At 46.0% G+C, this 16921-nt stretch overlaps 1 long non-coding RNA gene across 1 annotated transcript; it reads left to right on the top strand.

Annotated features, from left to right (window-relative positions):
• The first annotated feature begins 5352 nt into the window (after positions 1–5352).
• Positions 5353–15735, top strand: LOC119134979. The gene is made up of 3 exons (XR_005100456.1): positions 5353–5437; positions 5850–5856; positions 15723–15735. It is a non-coding gene; the product is annotated as an uncharacterized LOC119134979 (long non-coding RNA).
• Positions 15736–16921: the final 1186 nt, after the last annotated feature.

Below are 16921 nucleotides of genomic sequence, written 5' to 3' on the forward strand. Positions count from 1 at the left end.
TTCACTCTACTCATTTCATGAAATAAATTGTCGCCGTTTTGTCTATGACTTTTATTCACGATAATTCAACTGAATGCTGATCAGCATTATCTATTGAAGAAATGGGGTAGAAATACAAAAAGTCCTGCCTAGATACAAAAACAGATATGCTCAAACCTCATTGAATAAAGTACATAAGCAGACAAGTATATTCATATATTAAATCGATAAAAGAAACATTTTAAGCATATAATTATACCTACATACCAAATCAATAAAGGAGACATAACTAGACATTTTTGATATGTGGTAATGACAAAGGTTTTTATAACTTTATGATCCGATATGTATTTCTGTGCACTTTGAAATAAATGTTTTTTTATATATTGCCTGAATAGCTTAATGACCCTTAAGGAACTGTTTAATGCATGCCTGATGTTTTTCTAAATCACGGACACTGCCAAAGTCGTCTAAAAATGTTCAGTACTTGATTACCGTTTTTTTCCGTGTATAATGCGCAAAATTTAACTAATTTATTGTCCTAAAATCTGGGGTGCGCATTATACATGGGTACAAATTTTTTTTAATTTTTCTTTTTTAAAATTTTTTTTTTTTTTTTTTTTTTTTTTTTAAGAAAATCATGGTACAACAAAACCAACAACAGGACTGACCGACAATAGTGTGTTTGTACTGTGCTCTGGTCATTTCGTCAAAGAAGGGATAATAGTCCTCTTCTCTTCTTGACTGACAATGAATGTGATAGTTTAATACAATCAGCAAATAACAAAATGCGTATTACAGGTAATATTTTATTTCACAACACTTTGCCATGTTCCTTTCGTCTCTGCTGTTCACTTCAAACACGCTCCATACGAACGCAATGCTCTCGTATCAGACGCTTGCTCGATCACCTGCTCGTTTGCTGTCACAATGTACCCTACACAAATCCGAAACATTTGTTGCGGCTCCGAGTCACGACGAGGGGCAAGTTTTGGTTTCCAAGGGTGTTTTTATTCCTCTTCAACGTCTCTCCCATACAGAGCCGCCTTTTTCACATGTCCGCACGTCACTTTCCTCTCTTTTCATCTGATCGCGGTGGTGCCTTTACGGGCAGTCGGAGAAATCAACGCCAACAAAAAAAATACATCCAGCCTAGTTAAGACCATACCAAAGACTATAAAAATGGGACCCATTGCCTCCCTGCGTGTGTGACGATCATTGGGACTTAAAAAAAAAAAAAAAGAAAAAAAAAAAAAAAAAATTGGGTGCGTATTATACATGGGTACAGGCTTTTTTCCAGCATCAACATGCCATTTTTAGGGTGCGTATTATACATGGGGGCGCATTATACACGGAAAAAAACGGTATATCTTATGTTTTGATTAATGCTAGATGTGACGACATATGTTGCCTAATGCTAGACGCCAGCTTTGGATTACTACTGAACGTTCTGGACAGAGGGAAATGTTTTGCCTAACAATGAAAAGATATGTGTCAAAAGATAGTGTCAAAAGAACAAACAAACAAATGCATGGTAAGTGGTGAGTAACAACTTTGCATAGTCAGGGAACATTAACAAATTGATGATGTCACACCCAAATGTTCACATAATGTCACGGGATCGGATGGAGCAGGGCGACCAAATGCAGCTTGGACCAGGGTTTATTTGAGGAACTCAAAAACAGACTCGGCAAACTGACATGACTTAACAAAATAACTAGAGGACTAACCGACAGTGACGTGACACAAAGGACGTGAAGACATTACACGACAAAAGGAACCAAGAAGACATCAAGATAACAACAATGATCCAACGGGGCATGAGGGGCAGACAGGACTTATATACACGAGAGGTAACAAGAGCCTGGTGAGAATAATCAAACTAATCATGGGCACACAGGAGGGGAGGGGCGAGCACACAGACAGAAACCATGACAACAGACACGTAGTGGAACGGCTGGGGATGAAACGTAACACATAATTCTGTACAAAATGACAAAATTGAAAGGATGATGAATGGACGGTGTGCGACAGTGGGTGAAGTGGATGTACAGTGGAGCCTCGGTTTTCGACCACAATCCGTTCCATAAGGCTGTTCGAGAAGTGAATCGTTCGAATTCAGAATCATGTTTTCCCATTACAAATAATGGAACAAAAATGTATCCGTTCCAAGCAAAAGAAAAACCCGCCTCTTTTAAGCATTTTTTCATTTGCGCATTTTTGTCCGATCGCGCAACTGCAGCGCACCGCCGAACGCGCAACCGTAGCGAGTCGCCGACCGCGCAACTGCACAGCGCTGGTCGCATTATTGTGACAGAGCTGTCGCTGAAATTTAGAAAATATTTTTAAAGTCCTGATGTACTTTCCAAAATTTAAGTGGACCTCAGTGCGCAGGGAGCTTAATTTTGTCCGATCGCGCAACTGCAGCGCACCGCCGAACGCGCAATCGTAGCGCGCCGCCGACCGCGCAACTACACCGCGCTGGTCGCATTCTTGTGACAGAGCCGTCGCTGAAATTTAGAACCTATTTTTAAAGTCCTAATGTACTTTCCAAAATTTAAGTGGACCTCAGTGCGCAAGGAGCATAATTTGGTCCGATCGCGCAACCGCAGCGCGCCGGTGTTGTGCTCGATTTGGTTCCCTCGGCGAATTGAACGGGGTGACGTCAGTGCCGTCAGTGACTCCCCAGTCATGAACCTCACGCACGTCACTGGTTTACAGGAAGGACACTTGGAGATAAAGCCGGTAGAAGTGCCAGAGGAAGAGCGGCAGGAGGAAAACAACCAAGAAACCCGCCAAAGGTGATCGCCAAGGCTGAAAGACGGGATGGTGTGGTGAATGGTCTTTGTTGCTTCGCCGGTCTCCAAAAAACACTCGGTGGACGATGGCTGGCCCAGGGAAGGAAGCACTTCAGTGACACACGGCTGATTGGGAAAAGATTTTATTCAACCGATGTCAGAGTGATGTCTCTCCAAAACTTCGAGTGGCCCCACAAGCAAGGATGTTCGCAGCCCCTTTTTCCTTCTCTCCCTCTCGCTCTTCCTCCCTGTTCTCCCTGTTCTTCTTGTGTCCCCACATCATTTGTACCTCGTAAGACGGCAGCTGCGGTTCGAGTCTCACTCTATTGGTTACTTCCGATGCCCCTAAAAGGGCATGGACAAGGGTCTTCCTGGTCACGAACGAATGGCCCTTCCATATTCTAAGTACCTACACATGACTGAAACTAGAGCTTCTCTGTACCGCAAAAATAACTTATGGTAGTCTCACTGCTGCTAATTTATCACCTAAGGCAGGGGTGGCCAACCAGTCAGAGGCGAAGAGCCACATTTTTGACTGTGTCATCCCAAAGAGCCACATCACCCCCCGCAAAGAGCTACATCACCCCGAAAAAACATTGAATGTCACAAATAGCTTTTATATCTACTTACTCATTCAAATGTAACCCCACCCCCCTTTGACACATTCACCCAATGTGTCATTAGGCATTCAAAAAGGAACCGGCAAAATGTCCTACCACATCATCATATGTCTTGCAGCCAGTTTGTCGAATCTTTCACTCATCCAGGACCGTCATCCCCAACTTCCTGAAAATTGACTGTCCACCCCACACTTGGCAACCCAAACAAAAATCGTCGCACTCCTGCCAGTGAGCATACAGCCCTGCTGACAGCGGACACTTGTACTCACAAAAACTACACAGGCATCGAGTATCAAAATAAAAAATAGACACACAATGAATCATGGCGCGGCGGCTCGGTGGTGCACTGGGTAGCACGTCCGCCTCACAGTTAGGAGGGTGCGGGTTCGATTCCACCTCCGGCCCTCCCTGTGCGGAGTTTGCATGTTCTCCCCGGGCCCGCGTGGGTTTTCTCCGGGCACTCCGGTTTCCTCCCACATCCCAAAAACATGCTTGGTAGGCCGATTGATGACTCCAAATTGTCCCTGGGTGTGAGTGCCAGTGCGTATGGTTGTTTGTCTCTGTGTGCCCTGCGATCGGCTGGCAACCGGTTCAGGGTGTCCCCCGCCTACTGCCCGTTGACGGCTGGGATAGGCTCCAGCACGCCCGCGACCCCCGTGGGGACTAAGCGGTTCAGAAGATGGATGGATGGATGAATCATGGCGCCCGGGGATTCGTTCCTGAAAATCATCAATCATCATAAAAATCAAAAGGGTTAGGGTTAACATTTTCACGTGAATTCAACATAAACTCTCCAAGACTGCAATCGACAACCTGCAAAATTAATACAAGTTATAAAACAACCAGCAATCTGCTCCTTGGCTGGCGGTTGATGCTGCAATAAGTCAAGTGACGCACAGAAACAAAGCAAAGCTCGCTCTTGCCACAAGCAAGCTTAAGTTTCAAATATTTGGTTGTCATCCACATCAGTGGTCCCCAACCTTTTTTGCACCACGGACCGGTTACGTGTCAGAAATATTTTCGCGGACCGGCCTTTATATAAATAAATATATTTATATATTTATTATTTAAATATTTATATATATAAATAGGATGAAATAAAATGATACGACTGGCATAAAAACAAATATAAACCACATAAAAATAAAACGTTGAATTAGTGGGAGCACCGAGCTCTTTTCTCAGAAATGAGCCGTTCCCATCTAGGCGTAATCGGAGACAATGACACCCGAAGTGGTTAAGGTTTGTCTTTAAATGCAGGATGCTTGGTCTCCATGTGCCGAAGCAGGTTTGAAGGCTTCATTGCCTCGTTAGCTAGCCTTTCGCCACATATGTGGAGTGCACTTGGCGCGTCAGAGTCACCTGTGGCGATAAATCCATATTTTAAGTAGGACTCCAGAAATGTTCTTTTAAATGCAGCTTTCCTTTTCTGAGAAGTCGTAGCCTCTTCTTCTTCAGTGTCCTCATTGGACGTTTTTCCCTTTCCGAAGAAGCTTTCCAAACTTCTCTGTTTCTTGCTCATTTTTGCTTGCCTCGCGGGCTTGACTGTGGTGACATGTCACGTGACCGAGACGAGCGCCCTGTGTCAAGAGTCCTTATTTTTCAGATGCACCGACAGATGTAATTGGGAGAGATTCGCCAAATTTTTTATATTTTTCAAAATAAATTCTTACTCATTTTTGCTAGCTTTGCGGGCTCGACTGGGGAAACATGTCACGTGACCGGGACGAGCGTCTTAACATGAATGAATTGATCGTCAATAAAAAAAAAAAAAAAAAATTTTTTTTTTTTTCCTGTGCGGCTCCGCGGCCCGGTACCAAGTGACCCACGGACCGGTACCGGTCCGCGGCCCGGTGGTTGGGGACCACTGATCCACATAGTCCATCACCCTGTCGGGTGAGTCCAGGTTTGTCAGGTCATATTGTCCATCGTCCTAGTGTTTGATATTAGTCCTGTCTTGTCCATCCGTGTTACTGAAATGGGCCTTCTCCATGAACTATTTTGTTGTTCATGGTGCCTTTGATTAACCATCAGCTGTTAGTTAAGGTTACTTAACTCATCACTCATCAATCTTGGGTGTTCCAGTCTCATGTGAGAGGAATCTTACCCTCAACTGTAACCCTTTCATACCAACTCCAAAATACTTTGGCCTTTCACACTGCCCCCGACACACATACACATTCCTAACCACACAAGTGCCAATTCATTCGCCTTCATCGCTCAGCTCTCATCCCACAACAAACAAATTTAGTATCACCAAATGATTCCCGAGCGCGGCACCGCTGCTGCTCACTGCTCCCCTCTCCCCCAGGGGATGGATCAAAATCACACGGGGATGGGTTAAATGCAGAGGACAAATTTCACCACACCCAGATGTGTGTGTGACGATCATTGGGACTTTAACTTTAACTTTAACTTAACTTTAACAAATTTAGTATGTGTAAGTGAGCAGGTAATCAGTGAATACTGAAGGTAACCCTTCATTTCTGGATGTTCTTCTCAATTAAATATTTCATACAATCGTACCTCACCTTTACCGTAAAACTGTCAATTAAATGCCTAAAAATTCTGTTATTTCTACTGCTGAGCCTGTTCATGGGTGAGCATGGGGAAAGAAGCAGCCTCAGATGGTCCTTAAATAATTTTATCCTAATCAATCATTCTGATCGAACAGCTGGGTAAAGATACTCAAAAGGCTCCCTCCGACAGTCTACTCCACTATGTTGTTTTCACTTTGCCATGTCAATGCATTTGTTATTCGAGTCCTATCACATTTGTCATCTCGTTAACTGTCACTTTGTGTGACTCTTATGCAGCATTATTCTTAACTGTCAAAAGTTTCCATGGCTGTTATTCCTTGAACTTATCGGATTTTCTGACACCAGAATTCCCAGTGAGGTGTAATTAACTTCTAATTTATTAATTAGGTCCATTGAACAATCTAGCCACCTCTTGACTGCATCCTATTGGGTCCTAATGTCCTATTTTCATCTCCAAATTGTCAATGACTAAATGTCTAATTGTTAAGCTGGACGGGCTAAATGTGATTCTACTCTTATTTCCTACAGTTTAGCCTATCTGTTTTATCCAAATTTATCCTCTGATTATGATGCTTTGTTCTTTCTCTGTAACACTACACATTCTGCTCCTTATTTACTTATTTATCTTTTATCAAGACTCTTCAGTTGTGTCAAGCTCAGTGCCCAAGCAAGCTTCCATCCACTTTGACCCAAGCTCCACCAAGTTTGATAACGCCTCAGCAAGGAGTCCGGTTTGCTTGATGAACATTTCATTGTCAAGTTGTTGTCTTTAGTTGTAGCCTCAGAGCCAACTCATTCCTCACTCTCGGATGAGTCCATTTTCAACTGAGTCCATTCTCAAGTCCATTCCTAAGTTCCTTCACTCTTTGTACTCGCCTCCGAGGATGTCGTTTTCCTTCGGAGCGTTGTGCTCCCCCCCAAGCACAAATATAGTCTTTCTTTGTTCTTGCAAAAGGTCAAAGGTGCCTCAGAGCCAAGCACCGTTTTCTTGTCGTTCTCAGCTGTCGGGGTAGTCTCGGGATCGAGTTTCAGGGTCACGGATGGATACTGGAAAAGACAGACTGGGACACCAAACTTAAAATATCGTCTTCCAATTTGCCATTAATTTCCTAGTACCTTGTGTTAATCAAACTTCAAATTCTACTATTAACAACAATTTAATATACTTGGGAAAGACGGGGCCTTTCCTTCATTAGCTCTCGGATGTATTGTGATGGACCTCATTTGAACCATTTTAAATTGGCAGATTACCCCAAACTTAAAATTGCAAGTCTTAACTGTGATTTCTCTCACTTATACTGTAATTTCCAGAAGCTCATCCTATTTTCAGGCTACATTCTATCGATCGTTTTCCTGCCTTTGATTTTATGCAATCCTCTCCATCACCTTTCCTCCTTTCCTGATTTGAGCCTTCAATTTCAGATAAAGTTTCCAAATTTTGCGTACGGAATGTACATTATTCATAATTAACTCATATTCCAATCATAGCATCATCTCTGTTTTGACCTCAGTATTAATGGTGTTATGCTCACTTACCGATATTACTGGACTATCTTGAATTTTTAATTCTCTGCCACTACATCGAAGGCCGTTTCTCAGCTGTTCACTCTTCCCATGCTCCTGTTAGGCTCCGTCATTCGAATCTAGGATGTGATTTTCATTTGAATTTCTTACTTTTGGACCTCTAAATTGCTCCTATCGCTAATTTATTTGTACCGAGCATACTTTTACAAGGGTATTAAAAGAACCAACTACCAAATCCAATATTTCCTCGTTGGCATCTCCTCCTCTATTTTGGACTAACTGCTTTTGACCTGTGCGTCTTGTTACAGTGGGGCGCTGGTCACCCTTGTCGGGCCAACGTAATTTACGAGCAGGCTCTCCGTGCATACAATTCAGTCCTATGTTTAAATCCAGAGAATTCCTTTAATTCCAGCTGCCCCTGTGGCCCTCACCTGATATCTCTCTTGCTCTCATAAATTAGTGTTGACCGGTCTAGTTTTCTTTAGATACCCAAATCACCTATATTTGTGTTGTCATGGTTAGCCCTCGCATGCTCCTACTCCACCTGTTAGACGGCTGTTAAACATTAATTCTAAGTTCATTCTGTGTCTCTTTGTCCTCCTGGAGACAACGGATGTATCCGCCGTCTCAGTTTTTTTTTTATGTAACAGAAAATCTGAAGTATTGAGGAGAGCCCCAAAGAAACGGAGGAGTATCAATAATTTGTTTTCAATTTTGTCATCCTTTCAGTATAATTTAAATTAACAGGTTTGGCTTTTCTTCAGATCCAATTTCCCATTCCTCTCAGGATGCTAAAAGGGAGCGCCAGCTGGCCCTAGTAGGGTCCTTCATTATTTACGAGGGGGCCACACTCTTCTGCCACCGCTTGTTGTTGTCCCAGCCAATTTTTCTTTAGATACATCTATATTGGTGTCGTATTGGTTAACACACGCATGCTCCTATTTCTCCTGTTAGACAGCTGTGGAACATTAATTCTCCTGGGTTGCAGTTACACCGGTGTACCCCCACTGTTGGTCATGCATTCTTTTGCCCCTTCAGCATTCCGTCTTCCATCATTTTTGTCATAGTTCCTCTCGCTGCTGACTGCGTAGGCCCCTAAAATGGGCACAACTCCGGCCCTGCGCGCGGCCCCGACGTCACCCGAGCGGGGAGGGTCCAGCCTTGAAACACAGTGGGCAGGTACAGGTTGGCCACCCTGCCGCCCAGGGCGCTGGATTCCCCCTCCCCGCGCGTGCAGCGCAGGCGGGCACGCGCCCCAGAGCACCATTCCGTTCCTTTTGCTGCTTCTACAAGCACACACGCACGTACTCACGAGCACGTACACGCACACACACGTGCTCACGGGCCCTCTCACACACACACACACACACACACACACACACACACACACACACACACACACACACACACACACACACACACACATTTTTCACTTTTCCTATTTGCCAAACGCGGTCAGCGCAAGCCTCCCTTTTTCGTTCGACCTTGACGGAGACTAACACGGCCACCGAACATCTCGACGATCGCACTTGGCGCTTGCAGTGTCCCGGCTTGTCCCAGGAATTTTAACCGTCTGGGGGCTAAATGACCGGCTGTCTATTGTCGCAACAGTGTTCAATCGTATCTGTGTTTTCGCCTCAATCACACAGCTAAAATTTCTATCCTCCATCGGATCTGTCGCCAAACTAAAGTCCACGTTTTATGGGACTTTCTGCTATTTTTCTCTTGTGACGGCCAATTCAGCGATGTCCCAGACATCCTGTCCCGTCAGTGCCTCCTCCTTGGGGCATTTCTCATTCATCATTCTCACCAGACATGTCACTCACTCAACTGTGCACATTCCCCATTAAGTTTTATGTTACTGTTCCCTTTTTATTTGTTGTTTTTTTATTTATTTTTCCTGTTTTTTATTTTACTTTTCTTTTGCTGTTTCTATTTGGGGGCCACTCCCCCTTCAAAAGTCGCATTATGACGACTTTTGACTAGGAGAGACAACTTCCTCCCGGAACAAGCCATGGCCACATCAGATTCGTTTTTAACTGTCCACCTCGGGGAACCGCCCCCCTCTCTCCCCTTGCACGAACGAACATGCCGCGGCAACTGTGAGCACAGCCTCTCACCTCAAATACAGCTCGCCGGCCGGCCGCTGGATGCTCGCGCAGAGAGCGGACGGGAGTTCCCCTGGAGAACACGAATCCTGTTCGTGACGCCCAAAATGTGGTGAATGGTCTTTGTTGCTTCGCCGGTCTCCAAAAAACACTCGGTGGACGATGGCTGGCCCAGGGAAGGAAGCACTCCAGTGACACACGGCTGATTGGGAAAAGATTTTATTCAACCGATGTTAGAGTGATGTCTCTCCAAAGATTCGAGTGGCCCCAAAAGCAAGGATGTTCGCAGCCCCTTTTTCCTTCTCTCCCTCTCGCTCTTCCTCCCTGTTCTCCCTGTTCTTCTTGTGTCCCCACATCATTTGTACCTCGTAAGACAACAGCTGCGGTTCGAGTCTCACTCTATTGGTTACTTCCGATACCCCTAAAAGGGCATGGACAAGGGTCTTCCTGGTCACGGACGAATGGCCCTTCCATATTCTAAGTACCTACACATTACTGAAACTAGAGCTTCTCTGTACCGCAAAAATAGCTTATGGTAGTCTCACTAGTTTATCACCTAAGGCAGTGGTTCCCAAAGTGGGCGGTACCGCCCCCCTGGGGGCGGTGGAAAGATCTGGGGGGGCGGTGAGGAAGAAAGGGGCGGTAGGGGGGCGGTAGGGGGGCGGCAGTCGATTTGTACACAACACGTCGCTCTGGCCCAGTCAGATCCGACAGCATAGACTACAAAAGCAAAAGCTCAGGTTTGTAATTTCAAGCTTGTAATGTTCAGAATTTTATCTTATAATAAAAACCGCATTCTGGCGGTCAACATCATCTTGAGTTCAAGTCAACATGAAATTGGGGACTCGCCAGAACGCGCCGTGTTGTGTTGTGTTGAGCTGGTTAGGGCAGTGGTCCCCAACCACCGGGCCGCGGACCGGTACCGGTCCGTGGGTCACTTGGTACCGGGCCGCCAAGAATTTTTTTTTTTTATCGACGATCAATTAATTCAGGTCAAGACACTCGTCCCGGTCACGTGACATGTTTCCCCAGTCGAGCCCGCAAAGCTAATATGTGGCGACAGGCTAACTAACCAGGCAGTGAAGCATTCAAAACTGCTTCAACACATGGAGACCAAGCATCCTGCAATAAAAGACAAACCTTAAATCACTTCGGGTGTCATTGTCTCCGATTACGTCTAGATGGGACCGGCTCGTTTCTGAGAAACAAACTCAGTGCTCCCACTAATTCAACGTATTGGTAATGATATTATTAATGTATTATTTATTTATTTATATAAATGTATTATTTATTTATATAAATGCCTTGGGGGGGGGGGGGGCGCTAGGAATTCACTGGGGAGCCAAAGGGGGCGCCAGCCTGCAAAAGTTTGGGAACCACTGACCTAAGGGAACATACAAAGACGCATAGAATCCAAATCTCACTACAATGGAAAATAACAGCCCCCACACACACCGAATCGCCCATAATCAGCACCCACCCCCACGGAACCAGCTCTCACCGAACCAGCACCCACTCCCATGGCATTAAACTCTCCTGCGAACTTGCCACACCCCCTGACTCATCACCCATGAAACTCAGCCCACACTGGCATGTGCAACTGAATATATCGTATTGTTCGCACCAAAAGGCACACTGGATTATAAGGCGCACCCTCATTGAATTTTTTATTTTAGAAATTATTTCATATATAGGGTGCACCGGATTAAAAGGCGCATAAAATAGAAGCTTTACTGCAACAAACTGAGGTTGACTAGGGCTGCGGTATGCATCCACTAGCCCAGGGGTGGGCAAACTTTTTGACTTGCGGGCCGAATTGGGTTCTAAATTTTGACTGGGGGGCCAAACCAGGAGCAGATGGATGTAGTGTTTAACCTGTGACGGGCTTTGTTGATGTTCACGTGGCTGAACGTCTGCTCACACGCGTCGGTAGAGCCAAATTGTCCAATCTTTTTTAAACACTCTCAGTGTACGCCTTTCTTCTCTTGGGCCACTCATTCTAATGGAAGGATTCCAGGGGAAGGTTTGTGAGTGCGTGGCTTTAGCGTAAAACTGTATCTGTAAACTCAGCGTGCGAATTACGAGAATGCTGACGTCACAGTCCACACTCGAAATTCGGCACTGATAGAAATAGAACGCGGAGTGCGCCGGGTCCGTACTACTGAGTACGTACACGCACTTGTGAGTGTGCAAAGATCTTTCTGACACGGCTTCCGGGAGTAAATGCGCGGGCGGGGGTTTCCCCATCTACTGGGGAAACACAGTCATTGTAGGGAAAATGACAAAAGAAAAGTTTCATAATACAATTTATTCAGGTTTGGCGGGCCGGATTAAACGACCCCGTGGACCGGATGTGGCCCGCGGGCCGTAGTTTGCCTACACTGCACTAGCCAATAACCAATGAGCCCTCTGTAAACAATCGGGTTTCTCAAACTATCTCCTATAAAATGATCGGAACTGACTAAACTTCGATCTAACACATTGGTACTGTTTACCTATGTTTCCCTTCCATATCGATCCGTAAATTTACTTGAAACATTAACAGAGCAGCCTATTTTGAAATGAAATAGTCTCGTGCGCATAGCAGCTATCATTATAGCATTAGCCACCCGCAAACTCCCATGAGCCTCAGCTCGCAGACTCCCATGAGCCTCAGCAAAGTGTCGTGGCAGCCCCCTGTAAACAATTGCGTTTCTCAAACTATCTCCACAGTGGTTCTCAAACTTTTTTCAGTGATGTACCCCCTTTGAAATATTTTTTCAGCCAAGTACCCCCTGACCAGCGCAACACATTTCTGGTCGAAAAGAAAGAAGTACAGGATTGTGCCATCAGTGTTTGATTTATTAAAGTTAAACAACTTGTAGCAATGTACCTGACAGACACATTTATGTTTCAAACATTGCATATAGAAACAAAAAAGATAAACAGTAAACAGTGACCACCAAGAAGGCATAAACCCTTTCAAAACTCAAATACAGTATGCAGAACACTGCTAATTTATATTAATCTTTCTTGTAATAATCTCTTGCAAGGAAATAAAAATATACATAACTAAAATGTGTCCACAAAAATAAATTAACTTAATTATAAATCAATAATATCTTGTTTACAAAATAGGTTGATAACTTAATAATAAATAAAGATTTGCTCATAAAAAATAATCAACTTTACCTCTTTTGGGATAAAAAAAAAGATACTTTTTTTTCTCTTAAAATTGAATTGTTGCATTGAACATTTGATTTTGATTTGACAAGCATTGAACAAGCATTGAACAGTCTTGAAGTTTGAATGAGTCTTTTGCACTCGTACTACATTTTAGTGAGAAACATGGGCTTGTACCTCACTGAGGATCTTTGTCACCCTTGGTGGCAGGGAGGCAACTGCTGTGATTAAGTTCTTCTCCAAGCTCAGTCTGTTTCTTTGCTTTGTTTTGATCAGAGTCATTGCAGAGAAAAAAGCTGTAAAAGCTGCACCTTCTTGGGCCGTCCTGCATGTGGCAGTACCTGCACCTGCTGGGCAACAACCCTCTGAAGGTGAGAGGGTGGCAAGGGGACGGCACGGCTGCTTGACACCTAAAGCAATCTTTGTGCTGGTAAGACTTGCAGAAATAACTGCTAGTCTACTCATCCATCGGATCGACGGGAGATTCCATCATCATCATCATTGCAGAGAAGGAGGTCTCACATACAGTGCCTTGCGAAAGTATTCGGCCCCCTTGAACCTTTCAACATTTCGCCACATTTCAGGCTTCAAACATAAAGATATAAAATTTTAATTTTTTGTCAAGAATCAACAACAAGTGGGACACAATCGTGAAGTGGAACGAAATTTATTGGATAATTTAAACTTTTTTAACAAATAAAAAACTGAAAAGTGGGGCGTGCAATATTATTCGGCCCCTTTACTTTCAGTGCAGCAAACTCACTCCAGAAGTTCAGTGAGGATCTTTGAATGATCCAATGTTGTCCTAAATGACTGATGATGATAAATAGAATGCACCTGTGTGTAATCAAGTCTCCGTATAAATGCACCTGCTCTTTGATAGTCTCAGGGTTCTGTTTAAAGCGCAGAGAGAACCATGAAGACAAAGGAACACACCAGGCAGGTCCGAGATACTGTTGTGGAGAAGTTTAAAGCCAGATTTGGATACAAAAAGATTTCCCAAGCTTTAAACATCTCAAGGAGCACTGTGCAAGCAATTATATTGAAATGGCAGGAGTATCAGACCACTGCAAATCTACCAAGACCCGGCCGTCCCTCCAAACTTTCCTCTCAAACAAGGAGAAGACTGATCAGAGATGCAGCCAAGAGGCCCATGATCACTCTGGATGAACTGCAGATAACTACAGCTGAGGTGGGAGAGTCTGTCCATAGGACAACAATCAGTCGTGCACTGCACAAATCTGGCCTTTATGGAAGAGTGGCAAGAAGAAAGCCAATTCTCAAAGATATCCATAAAAAGTCTTGTTTAAAGTTTACCACAAGCCACCTGGGAGACACACCAAACATGTGGAAGAAGGTGCTCTGGTCAGATGAAACCAAAATCGAACCTTTTGGCCACAATGCAAAACGATATGTTTGGCGTAAAAGCAACACAGCTCATCACCCTGAACACACCATCCCCACTGTCAAACATGGTGGTGGCATCATTAGCCATCTTCCCTGTCCCTGCTGAAGAAAAGCAGGCCCAAACCATGATGCTGGTGCATTTATACGGAGACTTGATTACACACAGGTGCATTCTATTTATTATCATCAGTCATTTAGGACAACATTCGCATGCCGCACTGTCCGCCAGTCCCCACTGTCGCATAGACGTGTTGAAGCGCCCAACACCAGTTCTTAAGCGCCCAACACCAGTTCTTAAGCTCCTCCCCCACCGTCTGTTGTCTTCCGGGTTAGAGCACGCTGGCGTCATATTTGTTGACTGCCGCTTCTGTCCCGGACCGTGTCCGTTACTTGTTTTTCGTTTTCCCGTTTTCAGTGCACCCGTCTCTTTTATTTTTCTCGTGTTGTCTTTCGTCCACCTCGCATCCCCGCAGCTCCGCTCTCACCTATCTGTTTCCTCTCCCTCGGACTACCAACTACGTTAGCCAGCTAGCCAACAGCCAACTGGCCAAAACCACCACCGGACCCTCCTGCCTCCCGACTCGGAGCCTGTGGCCGCCTGCTGTGGACTCGACGGCAGTTCTGGCCCGGCTCTCTGGCCTTCCGTCCGGCGTCCTTGGGGGACGGGCTCCACTCCCTGCGGGCTCGCCAACTGTGGCTCTGCTATGTGCCGCCGTGGTGCGTTGGGGCCTGCCGTTCGAGCGGGTGCAGTCGAGGTCGACCGGCATCACCACCTGGTCCACTGCTGCTTCCACACGAGGCTGGGATCCTTCGCCGTCGCCGCTACATCTGACCAGCATTTCCCCGATGGCTCACCCATCTCCTCTTTTTGGACTGCCAACCCCCCGTCACCCCACCTCCCGTACTGGCAACCTCAACAACCTCCGCTCCCGCCCCTCCTGCTCCTCCATCCATCTCCTTCGCACTGCTGACCGATGTCTTGTTAACTATAACCTATTGTCTCTCCCCCCCCCCTCCACTCTTTTTTTGTTCCATGTAAAAGCGACTTTGGGTTATTGAAAAGCGCTATATAAATTGAATGAATTATTATTATTATTATTATTAAGCGGTTCAGTGTGGTCCACTGCTGGCGAGGTAGTTCGTCTCCTCCTATGGCGCCGTCTCCTGGTTCCCAGACATAACGGTGCATGAGGGAGGGGCCAGCTGCCTCCCACTCCTGCTTCCAAGCTGCTGCCAGCCAGGCATCTCTGGAGATGTCTTCAGGGATGGAATTGAGCATCTCTTGTGCTGCCATGTTGTAGGGGTGGCGTGCCTTGAGTCTGCTTGGTGGAGCTGGAGTTGTTGTAGTGTTGTGCAGGATGTGCAGTTGTTATTTTTTGCCTTCCTGGCGAGAACGAGGGTGGCAGCCTCTCGCCGAAGGTTGGCCGGCGCTATTCCCGCAAGGACAGGCAGGAGGGACACAGGGGTGGGTTTCAGGCATCCTGTTATAGTTCGGAGGGCGTTGTTAATTGCCACATCCACCTTTTTGGCATGGGGGCTTCTGTTCCAAACTGGAGCACAGTACTCTGCTGCAGAGAAGACCAGCGCTTGGGTTGATATCCGCAAGATCTTAGCAGAGGCTCCCCACGTTGTTCCAGCAAGGCGGCGGATCAGTGCAACCCTGGATGTCACCTTTGCCTTCAGATCTTCGAGGTGTTGTTTGAAGGATAGGGTCCGATCCAGACGCACGCCGAGGTACCTCGGGGCTTGTTGAACCTCCAGGCGTTTGCCCTCGATGCTCACTGCCAGTTCTCTCCTTGCTTCCCTGGTGCTGAGGTGGTATGATGCACCAACAGTCTTTCCAACGCTGAGCTGGAGACGCCACTTTTGAAGGTATGCTGCCATGGTGCGCATGTCTTCATTCAGCCGTCTTCCGTCGCCTTCCACGTTGGTCGACTCAGCATGATGGCAAGGTCGTCTGCATAGCCATACTTTCTGGATGCTGTGTTCGGTAGGTCGTATATATAGATGTTAAATAGTGTTGGTGAGAGAACTGACCCTTGGGGTACCCCGCTCCTCAGTCTACGGAGCCTACTGCACTGCCCACTGCTGGTTTGGAGAGTAAAGCTGCGGTTGAAAAGCGTCTCCATAATGAACTGCACCATGTGCCGGTCCGGTATGGTCCTCAGCAGCTTCAGGTGGAGTCCCCGGTGCCACACGGTGTCATATGCGGCAGTTAAGTCCAGGTATACCACTCCAGCTTTCTCCTTATCCTGGAAGCTGTTCTCGATGTCTTGGGAGAGTAGGGTAATCTGGTCTGCTGTTGACCTTCCGCGACGGAAACCAGCTTGTTCCCGTGGGAGTTGTGAGTCCACCACTGGCTCTATGCGGCTGTGTATCATTCTTTCCAAGATCTTAAATGGGACACTCAGCAGTGAGATGGGCCTGTATGACTTGGGGTCCTCCGCATCTTTGTTTGGCTTCAGCAGAGCTATCACGGAGGCCCTACGCCAGATCTTTGGGAGCTTTAATCTCCGGTAGCATGACGTGAAGAAACCTTTAAGCCATCTAGATGTTGTTGGGCCCTGGTGGATGACGAACTCCGGGTGAATGTTGTCACGGCCCGGGGATTTGCCCGGCTTTAGCTTGCTAATGGCCTCACTGAGTTCCTCTGCTGTAAAGGCTCCCGAGAGATTGAAATCGACGTTGGCCGCTCTTGAGATGCAAGACACCTCACGTGATATTAGTCGTGCAAAGTCTTTGTCTGCATCCGGGAAGCGGCCGTTCTTCAGGAGTTGGGAGGC

The sequence above is a fragment of the Syngnathus acus genome, chromosome 15 (genome assembly GCF_901709675.1).
Source record: "Syngnathus acus chromosome 15, fSynAcu1.2, whole genome shotgun sequence".
In the NCBI taxonomy this organism is placed as follows: Eukaryota; Metazoa; Chordata; class Actinopteri; order Syngnathiformes; family Syngnathidae; genus Syngnathus; species Syngnathus acus.